Below are 22,194 nucleotides of genomic sequence, written 5' to 3'. Positions count from 1 at the left end.
TCTGTGGTCATTAAAAATCCCAGGATGTCTTTCGAAAAGAGTAGCGGTGTGTCCTCGGCATCCTGGCTAAATTCGCCCATTGGCCTCTGACCATTATGGCCTCCTAACAATCCCCATATCTGCTGATTGGCTTCTTCACTCTTTCTCCTCTCCATCAGCAAGCTGGTGTGTGGTGGGCGTTCTGGCGCACTATGGCTGCCGTCGCATCATCCAGGTGGATGCTGCACACTGGTGGTGGATGAGGAGATACCCCCTGACAATGTAAAGCGCTTAGAGTGCCTAGAAAACCACTATATAAATGTAATAAATTATTATTATTATTATTATTAGTAGTAGTAGTAGTAGTAGTAGTATTAGAAACTCAAAAAAAGGCATGATATTGGCAATTTAATAAATCAACATTAATTAATGATGTATACTCAAGGCTTCTCAACTCTGGCCCTCGAGGTCCACTTTTCTGCAGAGTTTAGCTCCAACCTTGAACAAACTCACTGCCTGTAACTCTCTAGAAATCCTGAAGATCTTGATTGTCTTGTTGAGGTGATGTTTTTAGATTAAAGATTTTTTTTTTTATTAGGGTTGGAGCTAAACTCTGCAGGAAAGTGGATCTCGAGCGCCGAGAGTTGAGAATATCTGATGTATGCCATAGTTAAAAGGTAGTCGATGCAGAGTAGACAGAACCAAGCTAATATGGTCTTACCTCTTAGTTCTAGTAAATACTCTAGCTGCTGCATTTTGACCAATTGAAGATTGTTTAATAAACCTGCAGGACAAGCACCAAGTAACTTCTGGCTTTCAGTGTGGCTTTCAAATTACTTGATTATTATCAAATAGCACACCCAGGTTCTTAACTGATGAATAAGACTTGATAGAGTATCCATAAAGAGGCAAACAGTAAGTTATTATATGTGGAGATGGTCCAATAGTTAAAACCTCTATTTTTAAACTCAGTCTTTTAGATCTACTTCAGTATTTTTTTCCTGAAACAAATGAAATGAAAATATCCAGTGATGCAAATAAAGTTTTCTTCATCTTTGATGGTCTGGATGAGTGTCGTCTGTCTCTGGATTTTCAGAGCAATGTGAGGTTGTGTGATTTAAGTAAATCTGAAACAGTGGATGTGCTACTGACGAACCTCATTGTGGGAAATCTGCTGCCCTCTGCTCTTATCTGGATCACATCCAGACCAGCAGCAGCTGATCTCATCCCCTCTGAGTTTGTCCATCGAGTGACAGAGGTACGAGGCTTCAGTGACCCAAAGAAGGAGGAATACTTCAGAAAGAGAATCAGTGATCAGAGTCTGGCCAACAAAATCATATCACACCTGAAGTCATCAAGGAGCCTCCACATCATGTGTCACATTCCAGTGTTCTGCTGGATTTCAGCCACTGTTCTAGAGGGAATGTTGGTGGAATCATGGAAAGGAGAGATCCCTAAAACTGTTACTCAAATTTAAGGAAAGACAAACATCAACTGATCTGAGGTGCTGCCTTGTCTAGATACGAACGATAGATAGATAGATAGATAGATAGATAGATAGATAGATAGATAGATAGATAGATAGATAGATAGATAGATAGATAGATAGATAGATAGATAGATAGATAGATAGATAGGAATTAGAAATAAAAAAAAATTTAAGGGAGGACACACATCAACTAATCTGAGGTACAACATTTCTGTCTTTATCAGTAAATAGATTTGCTTGAGCATTGCAGTGCACTTTCAGAGTTCCTCTGAAACCCTCCACCTTCCCCAGCTCCACCTGTATAGATCTGCTACGGGTTATTTTATATGCTATTTGTGCAACAGCAGTATGTCTTAAATACTCACAGCACCATTCTGCCTTTTTCCTGTACTTGCTTGCAGCTGCTCCACCAAGACCAAATACATTAATATTGTCATGTCCATTACCATGCTCTCATGATAGAAATAAATATATTTCTGTGAAATTATGTTTTAAAATAATCATGGCAGAAATAAATAATTATTTAATAATTATTTACATTGATTAGCCCCATAAAACCTACTGTTTTTTATTTTATTTTGGGGGGTCATTTAATTTGTGATGATGCATTAATATTAATTATATTCATTAAAATTATTAATTTTACCATGGTCAATATGCCGAGGTGACAGTTGCTGCACGACCAGTTCGACTAGAGGGAGAGATGCAACAGTCATGTCCGAATTTCATGTGCAGCGGAAAGGAGGCTTTAGACCAATCACAACTGACTGTGACCGATCAGATCATAGTAGGCTCACAGAAAGGATGGGTTTATAGAGACTGAATCTTTTAATTTTACTAATCATATGAGAATTGCTGGAAAATTTGGTTATATTAAATGCATACTTTGAGAAAAGGAAAGCATTTTTTGACCTTGCATGCATGTAAACCTATTGTAGAAGACTTGCAAAACAATATGGCCGGCAGCCATATCACCCTGGAGCACAAGACCGGTTTCCCACTGAAGCTATGCAGGGCTAAGGCTGGTCAGTAGCTGGATGGGAGACCTCCTGTGTAAATTAGGTTGCTGCTGGAAGAGGTGCTATTCAGGCCAGCAGTGCTCACCCTGTGGTCTGTTTGGGTCCTAGTGCCCCAGTGTAGTGATGGGGACACTATACTGTCAACAAGCACCGTCCTTCGGATGAGACGTCAAACCGAGGTCCTGACTCTCTGTGGTCATTAAAAATCCCAGGATGTCTTTCGAAAAGAGTAGCGGTGTGTCCTCGGCATCCTGGCTAAATTCGCCCATTGGCCTCTGACCATTATGGCCTCCTAACAATCCCCATATCTGCTGATTGGCTTCTTCACTCTTTCTCCTCTCCATCAGCAAGCTGGTGTGTGGTGGGCGTTCTGGCGCACTATGGCTGCCGTCGCATCATCCAGGTGGATGCTGCACACTGGTGGTGGATGAGGAGATACCCCCTGACAATGTAAAGCGCTTAGAGTGCCTAGAAAACCACTATATAAATGTAATAAATTATTATTATTATTATTATTAGTAGTAGTAGTAGTAGTAGTAGTATTAGAAACTCAAAAAAAGGCATGATATTGGCAATTTAATAAATCAACATTAATTAATAATGTATACTCAAGGCTTCTCAACTCTGGCCCTCGAGGTCCACTTTTCTGCAGAGTTTAGCTCCAACCTTGAACAAACTCACTGCCTGTAACTCTCTAGAAATCCTGAAGATCTTGATTGTCTTGTTGAGGTGATGTTTTTAGATTAAAGATTTTTTTTTTTATTAGGGTTGGAGCTAAACTCTGCAGGAAAGTGGATCTCGAGCGCCGAGAGTTGAGAATATCTGATGTATGCCATAGTTAAAAGGTAGTCGATGCAGAGTAGACAGAACCAAGCTAATATGGTCTTACCTCTTAGTTCTAGTAAATACTCTAGCTGCTGCATTTTGACCAATTGAAGATTGTTTAATAAACCTGCAGGACAAGCACCAAGTAACTTCTGGCTTTCAGTGTGGCTTTCAAATTACTTGATTATTATCAAATAGCACACCCAGGTTCTTAACTGATGAATAAGACTTGATAGAGTATCCATAAAGAGGCAAACAGTAAGTTATTATATGTGGAGATGGTCCAATAGTTAAAACCTCTATTTTTTCCTAAATTCAGTAGGATTTAACTAGTCTACTCCATGTTTCTTACTGATACCTCCCAATGGTAGCATGTACAGGGTGAAAAGAAAAGGTCCTAGTACTGAGACTTGGGGTACTCCTTAACGAACTTCTGATCTATATGATACCTCATCATTTGCTGCTACAAAGTGATAACGGTCAGATAAATATGATTTAAACCATGCCAATGTCATTCACCTATTGCCAACATAATGTTTGGGCCTCTCCAAAAAAAGAAATGTTGTGGTCAGTATAAACAAAAGCAGCACTAAGGTGTAGTTGTAGTAATATAGGAATGTGAACAATAAAACGATGATAAGAGCAAGTCAGTAGTTATTCTAAGTATTTTGCACAGAGAGAGATCCAACCCACCAGAGGCCAGCTGTTTGTCCATGAAGAGTGACCACTCTATGGGCAAGCCAATAAAATTTGAAGGAAGACACACATCAACTGATACGAGGTACAACATTTATGTCTACTAGATAGATAGATTTTCTTTGTGAAAGTAATCTTTAGTAAAAGTCTATCCAAATCATTGTATCTATTACTAATGTCTTTATTCTGTTGTACTTTTTTTTAAGTCTGTTGCACAGAGACAGATCAAACAAATCAGAGGCAAACTGTGTGTCCATGAAGAGCGACCAGTCTATGGGCAAGCCAATAAAATTTAAGGGAAGACAAGCATCAACTGATCTGAGGTGCAGCATTTCTGTCTAAATAGATAGAAACTTAGATACTCTATTCTATACAACATTTTTGTCTAAATCTGCAGACAAATAGATAGACAGATATATTTCATATATGAAAGTAATCTACCATCTATATGTAGAGTTAATCTGAATTATTGTATCTACAACTAATGTTTCTATTCGGTTGTACTCGGTTGTACATTTATGTTTAATTAGACAGACAGATAGATAGATCTTTAATTAAATGTTGTAATCTGTTATGTGATTAATTATTTATTTATTTATCTTTATTTATTTAATTGCTCTCTACTGGTACAAAGCACATTCAAATCAAATCTAATGAAGAAGTTTTAGTGTCTGCATGAAGGAACAGCAAAACAGGGAAACCCAACATTCCTGAATGAGATCTACACAGAGCTCTACATCACAGAGAGTAAAAGTGGAGAGATCAATAAACAACATGAGGTGAGACAGATTGAGACACAATCCAGGAGAGCAGAAACAGAAGACACACCAATCAATTGCAATGACATCTTTAGACCTTTACCTGAACAAGAAAAACCCATCAGAATTGTGCTGACAAAGGGAGTCGCTGGCATTGGAAAAACAGTCTCTGTGCAGAAGTTTATTGTGGACTGGAGTGAAGGGAAAGCAAATCAAGACATCCAGCTCATATTTCCACTTCCTTTCAGAGAGCTCAACTTGATGAAGGACACAAAACTCAGTCTTTTAGATCTACTTCAGTATTTTTTTCCTGAAACAAATGAAATGAAAATATCCAGTGATGCAAATAAAGTTTTCTTCATCTTTGATGGTCTGGATGAGTGTCGTCTGTCTCTGGATTTTCAGAGCAATGTGAGGTTGTGTGATTTAAGTAAATCTGAAACAGTGGATGTGCTACTGACGAACCTCATTGTGGGAAATCTGCTGCCCTCTGCTCTTATCTGGATCACATCCAGACCAGCAGCAGCTGATCTCATCCCCTCTGAGTTTGTCCATCGAGTGACAGAGGTACGAGGCTTCAGTGACCCAAAGAAGGAGGAATACTTCAGAAAGAGAATCAGTGATCAGAGTCTGGCCAACAAAATCATATCACACCTGAAGTCATCAAGGAGCCTCCACATCATGTGTCACATTCCAGTGTTCTGCTGGATTTCAGCCACTGTTCTAGAGGGAATGTTGGTGGAATCATGGAAAGGAGAGATCCCTAAAACTGTTACTCAAATGTACACACACTTCCTGATCCTTCAGACAAACATTAAACATGAGAAGGACTATGAGAAGAAAGTGAAAGATGAAGACATGATCCTCAAACTGGGAAAACTGGCTTTTCAGCAGCTTGTGAAAGGCAACCTGATCTTCTATGATGAAGACCTGAGTGAGTGTGGCATTGATGTGACAGAAGCATCTGTATACTCAGGATTGTGCACACAGATCTTCAAAGAGGAATTTGGCTTGTATCAGGGGAAGGTCTTCTGCTTCGTCCATCTGAGCATTCAGGAACATCTAGCAGCTCTGTATGTGCATCTCTCCTTTACAGACTACATAAATGTGTTTGACCAAGCCACCGAACAAAATGTTTTCTCTAAGGTCTTAAATTGGATGAAAAATAATTCATTATCTGGCCTACATCAGACAGCTGTGGATGAGGCTTTACAGAGTAAGAATGGACATCTGGACCTTTTCCTGCGTTTTCTTCTGGGTCTTTCACTGGAGTCTAATCAGACTCTCTTACAAGAACTAATAACACAGACAGGAAGCTGCTCCTACGATAAAAAGGAAACAGCTGAATACATCAAACAGAAGATCAGGGAGAATCCCTCTCCAGAGAGATGTATTAATCTGTTCCACTGTCTGAATGAACTGGGTGATGATTCACTAATGCAGGAGATCCAGGATTATCTGAGAACTGGAAAAATAAATCAAATCAAACTCTCTTCTTCACAGTGGTCAGCTCTGGTTTTTGTGTTGCTGACATCAGAGCAGAAGATGGAAAAGTTTGATCTAAAAAATTTTATGGGAGCTCAAAATACAGCAGAAGAAGTTGTTCAGAAAATGCTGCCTGTGATTAAAGAATCCAGATCAGCTCAGTAAGTAAAACTGTCATCAATCAAAACATTACCTGTATCAGACAATCACAAGTCTGCATTTAATGCTGGTGTAAGTAGGGTCTAAAACATTTTGTGATCAGCTTACAGAAACCACATATGGAGGTAGTCAGAAAAACATTACTATTAAAATTGCAGCAGCCATCATCATCCTTTTCATTAGTTTCCTTTTCATTCGCTGTAACATGGGCTGCATCTAAAAACTGAACATTTTAGAAATTTACACAAAACCCTTTTTATACAAGCAAATGCATTTAAAATCCAGTGTGCCATTTGATGTAAAGGAATTAAGAAAATTGTATGTTTATCCATGGTGTATCCACTACCCAAGCAGGAAAGTTTTGTATACAGGAATATATACAGCAAGCATAGGGACAGTTGACTCTAGAAAGGTGGATTCAAACACTATTCGTTACGTGTGTTACTGTCTGCATAAATTATTTGTATTTTGCAAAGTATTCACATTGTTTTCTTTAACTGCATCTGATGTCAGTTCATCACTCACATTCATTCTTCTTTGCAGATTGTGTAGGTGTGGTGTCAGAGATAAAGGTTGTGCTGTTCTGGCTACAGCTCTAAGCTCAAACCCCTCACACCTGAGAGACCTGAATCTGTCTGGAAATAAGATACAAGATGCAGGAGTGAAACTGATCTTAGATGGACTGATGGATCCTCACTGTAACCTGGAATCACTGCAGTAAGCGTGTATAAAAGTATCATCCTTATACCTTACCCACTGGTATTAAAGAATAATAAAATACATTTAAAATAAAAACTTTGAAAAGTCTAAAAAGTATCCTGTCAGATAACTAAAGATGATGCTGTTTTGATCTTAATTAGGTGCTTCACAAGGTGTCTGACACAAATGTATGTACAATCTTTAATGATAATATAAACATAATTGGATAATGCACAAAAAATATATATTTATTATGCTCATATTGAATTTAACACTATCAAGCACCCGTTTAGAAAAAAATAGTCTACTTAATGAAATTAGGTCCAGTCTAAAGTGCAAGTCTCTCTTGATCTGAGTGTTATATTCTAAAATAAGAGAATAACAAGTGTCAATTGTTCTCTAAAGGTTGAGTGATTGTGGTGTAACAGATGAAGGTTGTGCTGCTCTGGCTTCAGCTCTAAAATCAAACCCTTCACACCTGAGGTATTTGGACTTAACTGGAAATAAACTAAAAGATCTAGGAATTAATCTGATCTCTTCTGTACTGGATGATCCTCATATTAAAATGAAAACACTGCGGTAAGATTATATAAATGTGTCAGCTTCCTCCTCAATTTTTCTCCCATTGTGAATGAGGAAATTATTCACAAAATTAAAACAAAAACTGAAAGTGAAGAATGTCATTGTTCATTACAGGTTGAGTGATTGTGGTGTCACAGATAAAGGTTGTGCCATTCTGGCTTCAGCTCTGAGATCACACCCTTCACAACTGAGAGAACTGAATTTGTCTCAAAATAAACTAAGATCCATCAGGAGTGAAATTGCTCTCTAATGGACTGGAGGACCCTCAGTGTAATCTGGAGATACTCTGGTAAATCATCTCTCTGAGAGTTATACACATTGTTATTTAGTAAAAAATGTTAATTAAGAGTTTATAGCTCTGACAATGATGTAGGAGACAATCTGTAGTACAAAATATGCACCACACACACACAAGAGAGAGAGAGAGTCTTGTTTTTTCTTACAGCTGTTGTTAAAGTAATAATATAATATTCCACAAACATCTGGTTCTGGCAGTGGTGTAGTGGAGGGTATACGCAGGTACCCATCTCTTAATCCCCTCTGATGCACATCATTCAGTAGTGTCCTGCATTAGCCAAAATCATGAGAGTCCACATATGAGTAGCTAATCAAATCGCATGTGAATAAATGCAAATGTTCCCTAAACAAAGCTAGTAAAGACAGTGCTGCAGCCAGGATGTGCCAGCTTCCTTTTAAATATGATTGTTGATTGTGCCCACACCCGTTCCTGCTCTGTCCCCCTTCAAAGTCAGAGAGAAAACAGTGACAGAGATGCTGCCACTTACACTAGAATTTCGAATGAAGACGCCAGCCAAAGCACTCTTTAATAACTAAATCAGTGCCTTAATTGGTCTGCTACACACAGTTACATTACCCGCACTTCTATATTTTAATCTTTAGCATAATACCAGCACTTCTCACAGGAGTCAGTATCTGGGTGATTAGGAATTACACTATAAAAACCAGACTACCCAGGAGGGGGCATCGTGAATTACCTCTCATCTCGACAAATCAAGTGAATGCAAGCAGAGTTGGTCTGCTGCGTGAGTGCATGTGAGGGGAGGCACGTATGTGGTAAAATAATATTTAATTCTTGATTACTAATTTTAATCAGTAACAAAAGCAATAGCTTAAAAATTGAAAAGAAACAGGTTTTTGAGATCATTTATTTTTAAAACAGGTAAACTCCTGTAAACTTTTCAGTCTAAGGATACAGTAAACGAATGTGTACAAACAGTAAGTTCAAAACAGCTCCAAATCATACATTTAAACTTTTCTAAACAATTTTTTTGCACTATATATAAACTGTAATAGGTATGGGGGGTGGGGGTACCATTTGCCCGTCACTATATGCCATAGGAAACACAGTCAGTCAAACAAAAAATCTTTTAATTTTACTAATCATATGAGAATTGCTGGAAAATTTGGTTATATTAAATGCATACTTTGAGAAAAGGAAAGCATTTTTTGACCTTGCATGCATGTAAACCTGTTGTAGAAGACTTGCAAAACAATATGGCCGGCAGCCATATCACCCTGGAGCACAAGACCGGTTTCCCACTGAAGCTAAGCAGGGCTGAGGCTGGTCAGTAGCTGGATGGGAGACCTCCTGTGTAAATTAGGTTGCTGCTGGAACCCAGCAGTGCTCACCCTGTGGTCTGTTTGGGTCCTAGTGCCCCAGTGTAGTGATGGGGACACTATACTGTCAACAAGCACCATCCTTCGGATGAGACGTCAAACCGAGGTCCTGACTCTCTGTGGTCATTAAAAATCCCAGGATGTCTTTCGAAAAGAGTAGAGGTGTGTCCTCGGCATCCTGGCTAAATTCGCCCATTGGCCTCTGACCATCATGGCCTCCTAACAATCCCCATATCTGCTGATTGGCTTCTTCACTCTTTCTCCTCTCCATCAGCAAGCTGGTGTGTGGTGGGCGTTCTGGTGCACTATGGCTGCCGTCGCATCATCCAGGTGGATGCTGCACACTGGTGGTGGATGAGGAGATACCCCCTGACAATGTAAAGCGCTTTGAGTGCCTAGAAAACCACTATATAAATGTAATAAATTATTATTATTATTAGTAGTAGTAGTAGTAGTAGTAGTAGTAGTATTAGAAACTCAAAAAAAGGCATGATATTGGCAATTAAATAAATCAACATTAATTAATAATGTATACTCAAGGCATCTCAACTCTGGCCCTCGAGGTCCACTTTTCTGCAGAGTTTAGCTCCAACCTTGAACAAACTCACTGCCTGTAACTCTCTAGAAATCCTGAAGATCTTGATTGTCTTGTTGAGGTGATGTTTTTAGATTAAAGATTTTTTTTTTTTTATTAGGGTTGGAGCTAAACTCTGCAGGAAAGTGGATCTCGAGCGCCGAGAGTTGAGAATATCTGATGTATGCCATAGTTAAAAGGTAGTCGATGCAGAGTAGACAGAACCAAGCTAATATGGTCTTACCTTTTAGTTCTAGTAAATACTCTAGCTGCTGCATTTTGACCAATTGAAGATTGTTTAATAAAACTGCAGGACAAGCACCAAGTAACTTCTGGCTTTCAGTGTGGCTTTCAAATTACTTGATTATTATCAAATAGCACACCCAGGTTCTTAACTGATGAATAAGACTTGATAGAGTATCCATAAAGAGGCAAACAGTACGTTATTATATGTGGAGATGGTCCAATAGTTAAAACCTCTATTTTTTCCTAAATTCAGTAGGATTTAACTAGTCTACTCCATGTTTCTTACTGATACCTCCCAATGGTAGCATGTACAGGGTGAAAAGCGAAGGTCCTAGTACTGAGACTTGGGGTACTCCTTACCGAACTTCTGATCTATATGATACCTCATCATTTGCTGCTACAAAGTGATAACGGTCAGATAAATATGATTTAAACCATGCCAATGTCATTCACCTATTGCCAACATAATGTTTGGGCCTCTCCAAAAAAAGAAATGTTGTGGTCAGTATAAACAAAAGCAGCACTAAGGTGTAGTTGTAGTAATATAGGAATGTGAACAATAAAACGATGATAAGAGCAAGTCAGTAGTTATTCTAAGTATTTTGCACAGAGAGAGATCCAACCCACCAGAGGCCAGCTGTTTGTCCATGAAGAGTGACCACTCTATGGGCAAGCCAATAAAATTTGAAGGAAGACACACATCAACTGATACGAGGTACAACATTTATGTCTACTAGATAGATAGATTTCCTTTGTGAAAGTAACCTTTAGTAAAAATCTATCCAAATCATTGTATCTATTACTAATGTCTTTATTCTGTTGTACTTTTTTTAAGTCTGTTGCACAGAGACAGATCAAACAAATCAGAGGCAAACTGTGTGTCCATGAAGAGCGACCAGTCTATGGGCAAGCCAATAAAATTTAAGGGAAGACAAGCATCAACTGATCTGAGGTGCAGCATTTCTGTCTAAATAGATAGAAACTTAGATACTCTATTCTATACAACATTTTTGTCCAAATCTGCAGACAAATAGATAGACAGATATATTTCATATATGAAAGTAATCTACCATCTATATGTAGAGTTAATCTGAATTATTGTATCTACAACTAATGTCTCTATTCGGTTGTACTCTGTTCTAAGACTGTTGTATAGAGATAGATCAAACCCACCAGAGTCCAGCTGTGATTCCATGAAGAGCAACCGTCTATGGACAAGCCAGTAAAATGTAAGGGAAGACACACATCAACTAATCTGAGGTACATTTATGTTTAATTAGACAGACAGATAGATAGATCTTTAATTAAATGTTGTAATCTGTTATGTGATTAATTATTTATTTATTTATCTTTATTTATTTAATGGCTCTCTACTGGTACAAAGCACATTCAAATCAAATCTAATGAAGAAGTTTTAGTGTCTGCATGAAGGAACAGCAAAACAGGGAAACCCAACATTCCTGAATGAGATCTACACAGAGCTCTACATCACAGAGAGTAAAAGTGGAGAGATCAATAAACAACATGAGGTGAGACAGATTGAGACACAATCCAGGAGAGCAGAAACAGAAGACACACCAATCAATTGCAATGACATCTTTAGACCTTTACCTGAACAAGAAAAACCCATCAGAATTGTGCTGACAAAGGGAGTCGCTGGCATTGGAAAAACAGTCTCTGTGCAGAAGTTTATTGTGGACTGGAGTGAAGGGAAAGCAAATCAAGACATCCAGCTCATATTTCCACTTCCTTTCAGAGAGCTCAACTTGATGAAGGACACAAAACTCAGTCTTTTAGATCTACTTCAGTATTTTTTTCCTGAAACAAATGAAATGAAAATATCCAGTGATGCAAATAAAGTTTTCTTCATCTTTGATGGTCTGGATGAGTGTCGTCTGTCTCTGGATTTTCAGAGCAATGTGAGGTTGTGTGATTTAAGTAAATCTGAAACAGTGGATGTGCTACTGACGAACCTCATTGTGGGAAATCTGCTGCCCTCTGCTCTTATCTGGATCACATCCAGACCAGCAGCAGCTGATCTCATCCCCTCTGAGTTTGTCCATCGAGTGACAGAGGTACGAGGCTTCAGTGACCCAAAGAAGGAGGAATACTTCAGAAAGAGAATCAGTGATCAGAGTCTGGCCAACAAAATCATATCACACCTGAAGTCATCAAGGAGCCTCCACATCATGTGTCACATTCCAGTGTTCTGCTGGATTTCAGCCACTGTTCTAGAGGGAATGTTGGTGGAATCATGGAAAGGAGAGATCCCTAAAACTGTTACTCAAATGTACACACACTTCCTGATCCTTCAGACAAACATTAAACATGAGAAGGACTATGAGAAGAAAGTGAAAGAAAGTGAAAGGCAACCTGATCTTCTATGATGAAGACCTGAGTGAGTGTGGCATTGATGTGAGAGAAGCATCTGTATACTCAGGATTGTGCACACAGATCTTCAAAGAGGAATTTGGCTTGTATCAGGGGAAGGTCTTCTGCTTCGTCCATCTGAGCATTCAGGAACATCTAGCAGCTCTGTATGTGCATCTCTCCTTTACAGACTACATAAATGTGTTTGACCAAGCCACCGAACAAAATGTTTTCTCTAAGGTCTTAAATTGGATGAAAAATAATTCATTATCTGGCCTACGTCAGACAGCTGTGGATGAGGCTTTACAGAGTAAGAATGGACATCTGGACCTTTTCCTGCGTTTTCTTCTGGGTCTTTCACTGGAGTCTAATCAGACTCTCTTACAAGAACTAATAACACAGACAGGAAGCTGCTCCTACGATAAAAAGGAAACAGCTGAATACATCAAACAGAAGATCAGGGAGAATCCCTCTCCAGAGAGATGTATTAATCTGTTCCACTGTCTGAATGAACTGGGTGATGATTCACTAATGCAGGAGATCCAGGATTATCTGAGAACTGGAAAAATAAATCAAATCAAACTCTCTTCTTCACAGTGGTCAGCTCTGTTTTTTGTCAGAGCAGAGCAGAAGATGGAAAAGTTTGATCTAAAAACTTTTATGGGAGCTCAAAATACAGCAGATGAAGTTGTTCAGAAAATGCTGCCTGTGATTAAAGAATCCAGATCAGCTCAGTAAGTAAAACTGTCATCAATCAAAACATTACCTGTATCAGACAATCACAAGTCTGCATTTAATGCTGGTGTAAGTAGGGTCTAAAACATTTTGTGATCAGCTTACAGAAACCACATATGGAGGTAGTCAGAAAAACATTACTATTAAAATTGCAGCAGCCATCATCATCCTTTTCATTAGTTTCCTTTTCATTCGCTGTAACATGGGCTGCATCTAAAAACTGAACATTTTAGAAATTTACACAAAACCCTTTTTATACAAGCAAATGCATTTAAAATCCAGTGTGCCATTTGATGTAAAGGAATTAAGAAAATTGTATGTTTATCCATGGTGTATCCACTACCCAAGCAGGAAAGTTTTGTATACAGGAATATATACAGCAAGCATAGGGACAGTTGACTCTAGAAAGGTGGATTCAAACACTATTCGTTACGTGTGTTACTGTCTGCATAAATTATTTGTATTTTGCAAAGTATTCACATTGTTTTCTTTAACTGCATCTGATGTCAGTTCATCACTCACATTCATTCTTCTTTGCAGATTGTGTAGGTGTGGTGTCAGAGATAAAGGTTGTGCTGTTCTGGCTACAGCTCTAAGCTCAAACCCTTCACACCTGAGAGACCTGAATCTGTCTGGAAATAAGATGGACTGAAATAAGATCTCAGATGGACTGATAGATCCTCACTGTAACCTGGAATCACTGCAGTAAGCGTGTATAAAAGTATCATCCTTATACCTTACCCACTGGTATTAAAGAATAATAAAATACATTTAAAATAAAAACTTTGAAAAGTCTAAAAAGTATCCTGTCAGATAACTAAAGATGATGCTGTTTTGATCTTAATTAGGTGCTTCACAAGGTGTCTGACACAAATGTATGTACAATCTTTAATGATAATATAAACATAATTGGATAATGCACAAAAAATATATATTTATTATGCTCATATTGAATTTAACACTATCAAGCACCCGTTTAGAAAAAAATAGTCTACTTAATGAAATTAGGTCCAGTCTAAAGTGCAAGTCTCTCTTGATCTGAGTGTTATATTCTAAAATAAGAGAATAACAAGTGTCAATTGTTCTCTAAAGGTTGAGTGATTGTGGTGTAACAGATGAAGGTTGTGCTGCTCTGGCTTCAGCTCTAAAATCAAACCCTTCACACCTGAGGTATTTGGACTTAACTTGAAATAAACTAAAAGATCTAGGAATTAATCTGATCTCTTCTGTACTGGATGATCCTCATATTAAAATGAAAACACTGCGGTAAGATTATATAAATGTGTCAGCTTCCTCCTCAATTTTTCTCCCATTGTGAATGAGGAAATTATTCACAAAATTAAAACAAAAACTGAAAGTGAAGAATGTCATTGTTTATTACAGGTTGAGTGATTGTGGTGTCACAGATAAAGGTTGTGCCGTTCTGGCTTCAGCTCTGAGATCACACCCTTCACAACTGAGAGAACTGAATTTGTCTCAAAATAAACTAAGATCCATCAGGAGTGAAATTGCTCTCTAATGGACTGGAGGACCCTCAGTGTAATCTGGAGATACTCTGGTAAATCATCTCTCTGAGAGTTATACACATTGTTATTTAGTAAAAAATGTTAATTAAGAGTTTATAGCTCTGACAATGATGTAGGAGACAATCTGTAGTACAAAATATGCACCACACACACACAAGAGAGAGAGAGAGTCTTGTTTTTTCTTACAGCTGTTGTTAAAGTAATAATATAATATTCCACAAACATCTGGTTCTGGCAGTGGTGTAGTGGAGGGTATACGCAGGTACCCATCTCTTAATCCCCTCTGATGCACATCATTCAGTAGTGTCCTGCATTAGCCAAAATCATGAGAGTCCACATATGAGTAGCTAATCAAATCGCATGTGAATAAATGCAAATGTTCCCTAAACACAGCCAGTAAAGACAGTGCTGCAGCCAGGATGTGCCAGCTTCCTTGTAAATATGATTGTTGATTGTGCCCACACCCGTTCCTGCTCTGTCCCCCTTCAAAGTCAGAGAGAAAACAGTGACAGAGATGCTGCCACTTACACTAGAATTTCGAATGAAGACGCCAGCCAAAGCACTCTTTAATAACTAAATCAGTGCCTTAATTGGTCTGCTACACACAGTTTAATTACCCGCACTTCTATATTTTAATCTTTAGCATAATACCAGCACTTCTCACAGGAGTCAGTATCTGGGTGATTAGGAATTACACTATAAAAACCAGACTACCCAGGAGGGGGCATCGTGAATTACCTCTCATCTCGACAAATCAAGTGAATGCAAGCAGAGTTGGTCTGCTGCGTGAGTGCATGTGAGGGGAGGCACGTATGTGGTAAAATAATATTTAATTCTTGATTACTAATTTTAATCAGTAACAAAAGCAATAGCTTAAAAATTGAAAAGAAACAGGTTTTTGAGATCATTTATTTTTAAAACAGGTAAACTCCTGTAAACTTTTCAGTCTAAGGATACAGTAAACGAATGTGTACAAACAGTAAGTTCAAAACAGCTCCAAATCATACATACAATTTTTTTGCACTATATATAAACTGTAATAGGTATGGTGGGGGGGGTACCATTTGCCCGTCACTATATGCCATAGGAAACACAGTCAGTCAAACATAGGCCTAGACCTGCACAATTCTGGATAAATTGAACACAATAAATGTTTGGGTAGGCCTATCAGAAAGAGATTACAATTCTTCTCTGATTCTGAACAGTTAACTAAACAAAATAACTTTACTTAGAAGTACTAACTAATAACTTTGACAAAATGCAGTCTATAGATGTATTTTTTTCTATATGTAAAACTTTTAATTATTTATTACAAAATTTGCACCTCTTCTGTGGCTAATATAAGTTTTATAATGATCCTTACTCCATGAAGTCAAGTAGCAGAAGAAGGTGAAAATGTGCAAATACTGTCAATTTTTTGGAGAACTTAATATGCAAGACTAGTGTTACATGTCACTGTTTATAACACAGGCCATTCATCCTTTGCTGAGCTACTTAAAAAATGGGCGCATGAATTAAGAGTATACCCACTTCTCCAGGCACCACTACACCACTGGGTTCAGGAGTTTCCAGTCAAGTGTAGTTCCAGATACAGTGGCAGGATTACAAATGGAAAAAAGGGCACCTCTCATATTTATTTAAATTTTTTCCTAAACAAAATGTTAATTAGAGGTGTGCGATATTGACAAAAAAATACAGTACTATGCAAAACTCTTAAGCCACTAGTATTTTCACCAAAAAAAAATGGTTTTAAGATAGTTATTTCTATCTTTTGCTTTAGTGTGTCAGTAATAAATATCAGTTTACATTTCTAAACAGTATTTTTGCCATTAATTGTAATAATCCAGTGAGATTTTTGTTTGCACAAGGAGTCTGACAACAGCCAGTGCTCCAAACAGAGATCTGATCTCACCATCATCCAGTCTGTCTCAAATAACATAAAGAAACAAAACAAACTGAGACAGACTAAATCCAGAAGAACTGTGGCAATGTCTCCAAGACCCTTTATTAGCTGTAAATTCGAGTCACATGTAGCTAAGTCTTTTGTTCATCACCACTCACCCCCACAGCAACACAAACACAACTTGAAAGTGAGGGAGGAATTCACTTCTGTGGCTCTCTGCCTGTCTGTGATGTGCATTTGCTGATCAATGTGGGCTACACTGCTGTGCTGTGCCTGTGCAGAGGGGAGGGGAGAAAGGCATCGGAACTCGACAGAGTCTCAACACTACCCGTCCCGACCTGATATTTAGATTTTTTATTTGTTTAACAGCGAAAGTTGTGCGCAAACAGAAACACACACTCACATGTGTATAAATATATTATTTATAAAAAATAAAAAATAAAAGTAAAGTAAAAAAAAAAAAAAAACTCCCCAGAAAAAGGGCACTTTCTGTCAAGGAAGAAAAGGGGCAGGTGCTCAAGTCCCCTTTGATGTCTATGTGTGCAATGCCTGTCCAGACAAGGAGTCTATTAGCTGAATAGCATTTCTGTCTGTAATAGCATATAAGTTATCTCTGTGTTATAGCATACTTTAATCTCTATTTTATTTGAAAATCAGAGTTGAATATATATATATATATATATATATATATATATATATATATATATATATATATATATATATATATATATATATATATATATATACTCACTGGCCACTTTATTAGGTATACCTTTCCTAGTACCGGGTTAGACCCCCTTTTGCCTTCCGAACTGCTTTAATTCTTCATGGCATAGATTCAACAAGGTGTTGGAAATATTCCTCAGAGATTTTGGTCCATATTGACATGATAGCATCACGCAGTTGCTGCAGATTTAACTGCTGAACATCCATGATGCAAATCTCCCATTCAACCACATCCCAAAGCTGCTCTATTAGATTGAGAACTGGTGACTGTTGGAGGCCATTTGATTAAAGTGAACTCATTGTCATGTTCAAGAATCCAGTCTGAGATGATTTGAGATTTGTGACATGGTGCATTATCCTGCTGGAAAAAGTCATCATAATATGGGTACACTGTTGTCATAAAGGGATGGACATGGTCAGCAACAATACTCAGGTAGGCTGTGGCGTTTAAACTATGCTCAATTGGTACTAATGGGCCCAAAGTGTGCCAAGGAAATATCCCCCACAACATTACACCACCACCAGCAGCCTGGAGCAAATTCTGACCCTACCATCTGAATGTTGCAGCAGAAATCGAGACTCATCAGACCAGGCAACATTTTTTTCAATCTTTTATTATCCAATTTTGGTGAGACTGTGCAAATTGTAACCTCCATTTCCTGTTCTTAGCTGATAGCCCGTCTTCTTCAGGGTTCCACGTGTTGTGCTTTCAGAGGTGGTATTCTGCATACCTTGGCTGTAATGATGACAAGGGTTGTAACCCTTTCTATCATCTCTAACCAGTCTGCCCATTCTCCTCTGACATTAACAAGGCATTCTCTCACTGAATATTTCCTGTTTTTCGGACCATTATCTGTAAACCCTAGAAGATCGTTGTACATGAAAATCCCAGTAGATCATCAGTTTTTGAAAACCAGCCTGTTTGACACCAATAACCATTCCATATTCAAAGTCACTTAAGTCCCCTTTCTTCCCCATTATGATGCTCCATTTGAACTTCAGCAAGTCGTCTTCCTCACATCTAGATGCCTAAATGCATTGAGTTGTTGCCATGTGATTGGCTAATTAGTAATTTGTGTTACCAAGCAATTGAACAGGTGTACCTGTATATATATATATATATATATGTGTGTGTGTGTGTGTGTGTGTGTGTGTGTGTGTGTGTGTGTGTGTGTGTGTGTGTGTAGAAAGAGAGAGAGATCCAATAAATGAGTCATATACAGGTGCTGGTCATATGATTAGAATTAATTAAAAAGTTGATTTATTTCATTAATTCCATTCAAAAAATGAAACCTGTATTCATTCATTACACACATACTGATATATTTCAAATGTTTATTTCTTTTAATTTTGATGATTATAACTGACAACTAAGGAAAATCCCAAATTCAGAATCTCAGAAAATTATAATATTACTTAAGACCAATACAAAGAAAGGATTTTTAGAAATCTTGACCAACTGAAAAGTATGAACATGAAAAGTATGAGCATGTACAGCACTCAATACTCAATACAACAATAGTTGGGGCTCCTTTTGCCTGAATTACTGCAGCAATGTGGCGTGGCATGGAGTTGATCAGTCTGTGGAACTGCTCAGGTGTTATGAGAGGCCAGGTTGCTCTGATAGTGGCTTTCAATGCTTTTCTGCATTGTTGGGTCTGGCATATCACATTTTCCTCTTCACAATACCCCATAGATTTTATATGGGGTTAAGGTCAGGCGAGTTTACTGGCCAGTTAAGAACAGGGATACCATGGTCCTTAAACCAGGTACTGGCAGCTTTGTCACTGTGTGCAGGTGCAAAGTCCTGTTGGAAAATGAAATCTGCATCTCCATAAAGTTGGTCAGCAACAGGAAGCATGAAGGGCTTTAAAACGTCCTGGTATACGGCTGCGTTGACCTTGGACCATCAGAGAACATAACTTTGGACCACTCAGCAGCAGTCCAGTCCTTTTTGTCTTTAGCCCAGACAACTCTCTGTTGTTCAAGAGTGGTTTGACACAAGGAATGGAACAGCTGAAACCCATGTCTTGCATACGTCTGTGCGTAGTGGTTCTTGAAGCATTGACTCCAAGTTCAGTCCACTCTTTGTGAATTTCCCACACATTTTGAATGGGTTTTGTTTCACAATCCTCTACAGGCTGCAGCTATCACTATTGCTTGTACACTTTTTTCTACCACATCTTTTCCTTCCCTTCTCCTCTTTATTAATGTGCTTGGACACAGAGCTCTGTGAACAGCCAACCTCTTTTGCAATTACCTTTTGTGTCTTGCCCTCCTTGTGCAAGGTGTCGATGGTCACATCTTTTGGACAACTGTCAAGTCAGCAGTCTTCCCCATGATTGTGTAGCCTACAGAACTAGACTGAGAGACCATTTAAAGGCCTTTGCGGGTGTTAATTAGCTGATTAGAGTGTGGCACCAGGTGTCTTCAATATTGAACCTTTTCACAATATTCAAATTTTCTAAGATACTGAATTTAGGATTTTCCTTAGTTGTCAGTTATAATCATCAACATTTAAAAATAAATAAATAAACATTTGAAATATATCAGACTGTGTGTAATGAATGAATATAATATACAAGTTTCACTTTATGAATGGAATTAGTGAAATAAATCAACTTTTTGATGATATTCTAATTATATGACCAGCACCTGTAGTGATTCTAATTGTATACAGATTGTATGCTGCATTATTTTGATTATCTAAATTAGATGAGAATATTAAACTAGCACAGCTATTTAGGAAATTTGTATGTCAATGTCAACGGTCAATTGAAAAATGCATTTATATACAAATAACTGCATATATCTACAATATTTATTGATCAATATCTTACTAAAGTTCCCTATCTGTCACTTAAACAACATTGTATTGATGTAGTGACACTAGGGGTCAAACTTATGAGCTCCAAACACCTCTGAAACTTCAGAAAAGGCCAATGAGAATGGGCAAGTGGAATTTGCATGCCACTTTCCTGAACATATTGGTATAGAAGGAGATGATTAGCTCCTTCTCTTTGGAGCCGAATCATTCAGTGCAGATTATCTGTCAATTGCAGCATTAAGGCTTATACCTTCTAACAAAGAGGGCTCATCTGGGCCATCGGACTAGAGTAGATTCCTCTGCTCTGCCCTGCCCTGATAGTTTGCGGCTGGATGATTGGTTTCTGGGTTCAGAGTGCAGCACACAACCGCATTCATCAAAGTGTACTGTATGTTCAAAAAATCAGGAAGACACCTTTCTATACCAGGGAACTCTTCATGGGTTCTTCCACACTCACAACTTGTCCAGGGTGGGGGCAAAAAAAAGGGGGTACTCATAGGTTTTGCAGATTGAAGACTCAATTGCAATACATCTGTGCCAGCAAAACGCTGTCACCTGAAGGAACTGTCCAAGGTTTTTTGTCTAAAACCTGTACATTTACCTCATCCATGATGATGAGGACTTACTGTGATGCTGGGGGGATGCAGAGAAAGTCCGATTCCTCAACACTCTGCTGGGGGGATGCAGAGAAAGTCCACTTCCTCAACAGTACTATATCAGAATCGAATACTTTGGTACCAATACTAAATGGCATTTGGTCTCGTACTGTATCGCGTACATTGTCTTGCACTTGCGTGGCCATTTGTTGTGATAAACAAGAAAGTGTGTCCAGCTGAATTCAATTTGAGTTTTGTTAGATACATATAAAAAGCTTAGTATACCGCGGCAGCCCTTGTGTGGAGTGTAAAGACATCAACTCTACCATTGGACTCTAAAACACTGCTTTCTTTTTCTATTGGTTTCTGGAATTGCCAGTCTACTGTAAACAAAGCAGACTTCATTACTTCTATTACTAGTCATTCGAGACTAAACCTCATGGCCCTGACAGAGACCTGGATCAAACCAGAGGACAATGCTACACCTAGAGCACTCTCTAATAATTTATATTTTTTCCACTCACCCTGTGTGCCTGGAAGAGGTGGAGGTACTGGACTGCTTTTCTCTAATGATTGGAATGCAAACAGCATATGCTATTTTGTGTCAGCTCACACAGAAACATACGCTGTTTGCTTTCAATGGATACTCTCTAAAATGGCACCAGGGTGACACAGAGGAGAAAAATTGTTGAATAAAGTCATTATTTTTGTTTTCTTTGTGTAGAAAAAGTATTCTCGTAGTTTCGTTAAAAAACACATCCCTTCACACTGGTGTTTTTCCCTCAACATTTAAAAAGGCTTGTATAACCCCACTTCTTAAGAAACCCACTATTAATCCAATACTTTTGGGTTACGCAGAAAACGAATACACCCTTCTACCTTTCATTGCAAAAAACCTTTAACGAGATGTGTTCAACCAAGTCTCTGCCTTTTTCACACAGAACAACCCCCTGGACAGCAACCAATCTGGCTTCAGAAGTGGACATTTGACCAAGACTGCATTGCTCTCAGTTGTTGAAGCCCTAAGACTGGCAGGAGTGGCTTCCAATCTTCTATACTTATCTTGCTGGATCAGTCTATTTGGTACGGTGAACCAACAGATTACTTTGTCAACCCTATTGGAAAATGGTATCTCAGGAACCACACGCCAGTAGTTTGAGTCTTACCTCTCAGTTAAAAGGTATGTTGAAGAGGTGAGTTGTCCAAGTCGCAAAATCTAGCTACTGGGGTTGCCTCAGGGCTCAGTTCTTGGACCACTTCTCTTCTCTGGTATCACTAGGTTCTGTCATTCAGAAACATGGCTTTTCATATCTCTGCTATGCTAATCCCTTACGAAAATTAACCATGGTTTTACTACAAATA

General features: G+C 38.4%; 1 long non-coding RNA gene and 1 pseudogene across 1 annotated transcript; both read left to right on the top strand.

The window, feature by feature from the left end:
- The first annotated feature begins 411 nt into the window (after positions 1-411).
- LOC132141667 (protein NLRC3-like) lies at positions 412-14,816 on the top strand (annotated as a pseudogene).
- On the top strand, positions 10,736-12,439 carry LOC132141916 (uncharacterized). The gene is made up of 3 exons (XR_009433967.1): positions 10,736-10,864; positions 10,985-11,101; positions 11,534-12,439. It is a non-coding gene; the product is annotated as an uncharacterized LOC132141916 (long non-coding RNA).
- Positions 14,817-22,194: the final 7,378 nt, after the last annotated feature.

This window comes from Carassius carassius, chromosome 6 (genome assembly GCF_963082965.1).
Source record: "Carassius carassius chromosome 6, fCarCar2.1, whole genome shotgun sequence".
Lineage (NCBI taxonomy): Eukaryota > Metazoa > Chordata > Actinopteri > Cypriniformes > Cyprinidae > Carassius > Carassius carassius.
The sequence above is the reverse complement of the archived record's forward strand: the minus strand, read 5'-3'. Positions and strand labels throughout refer to the sequence as shown.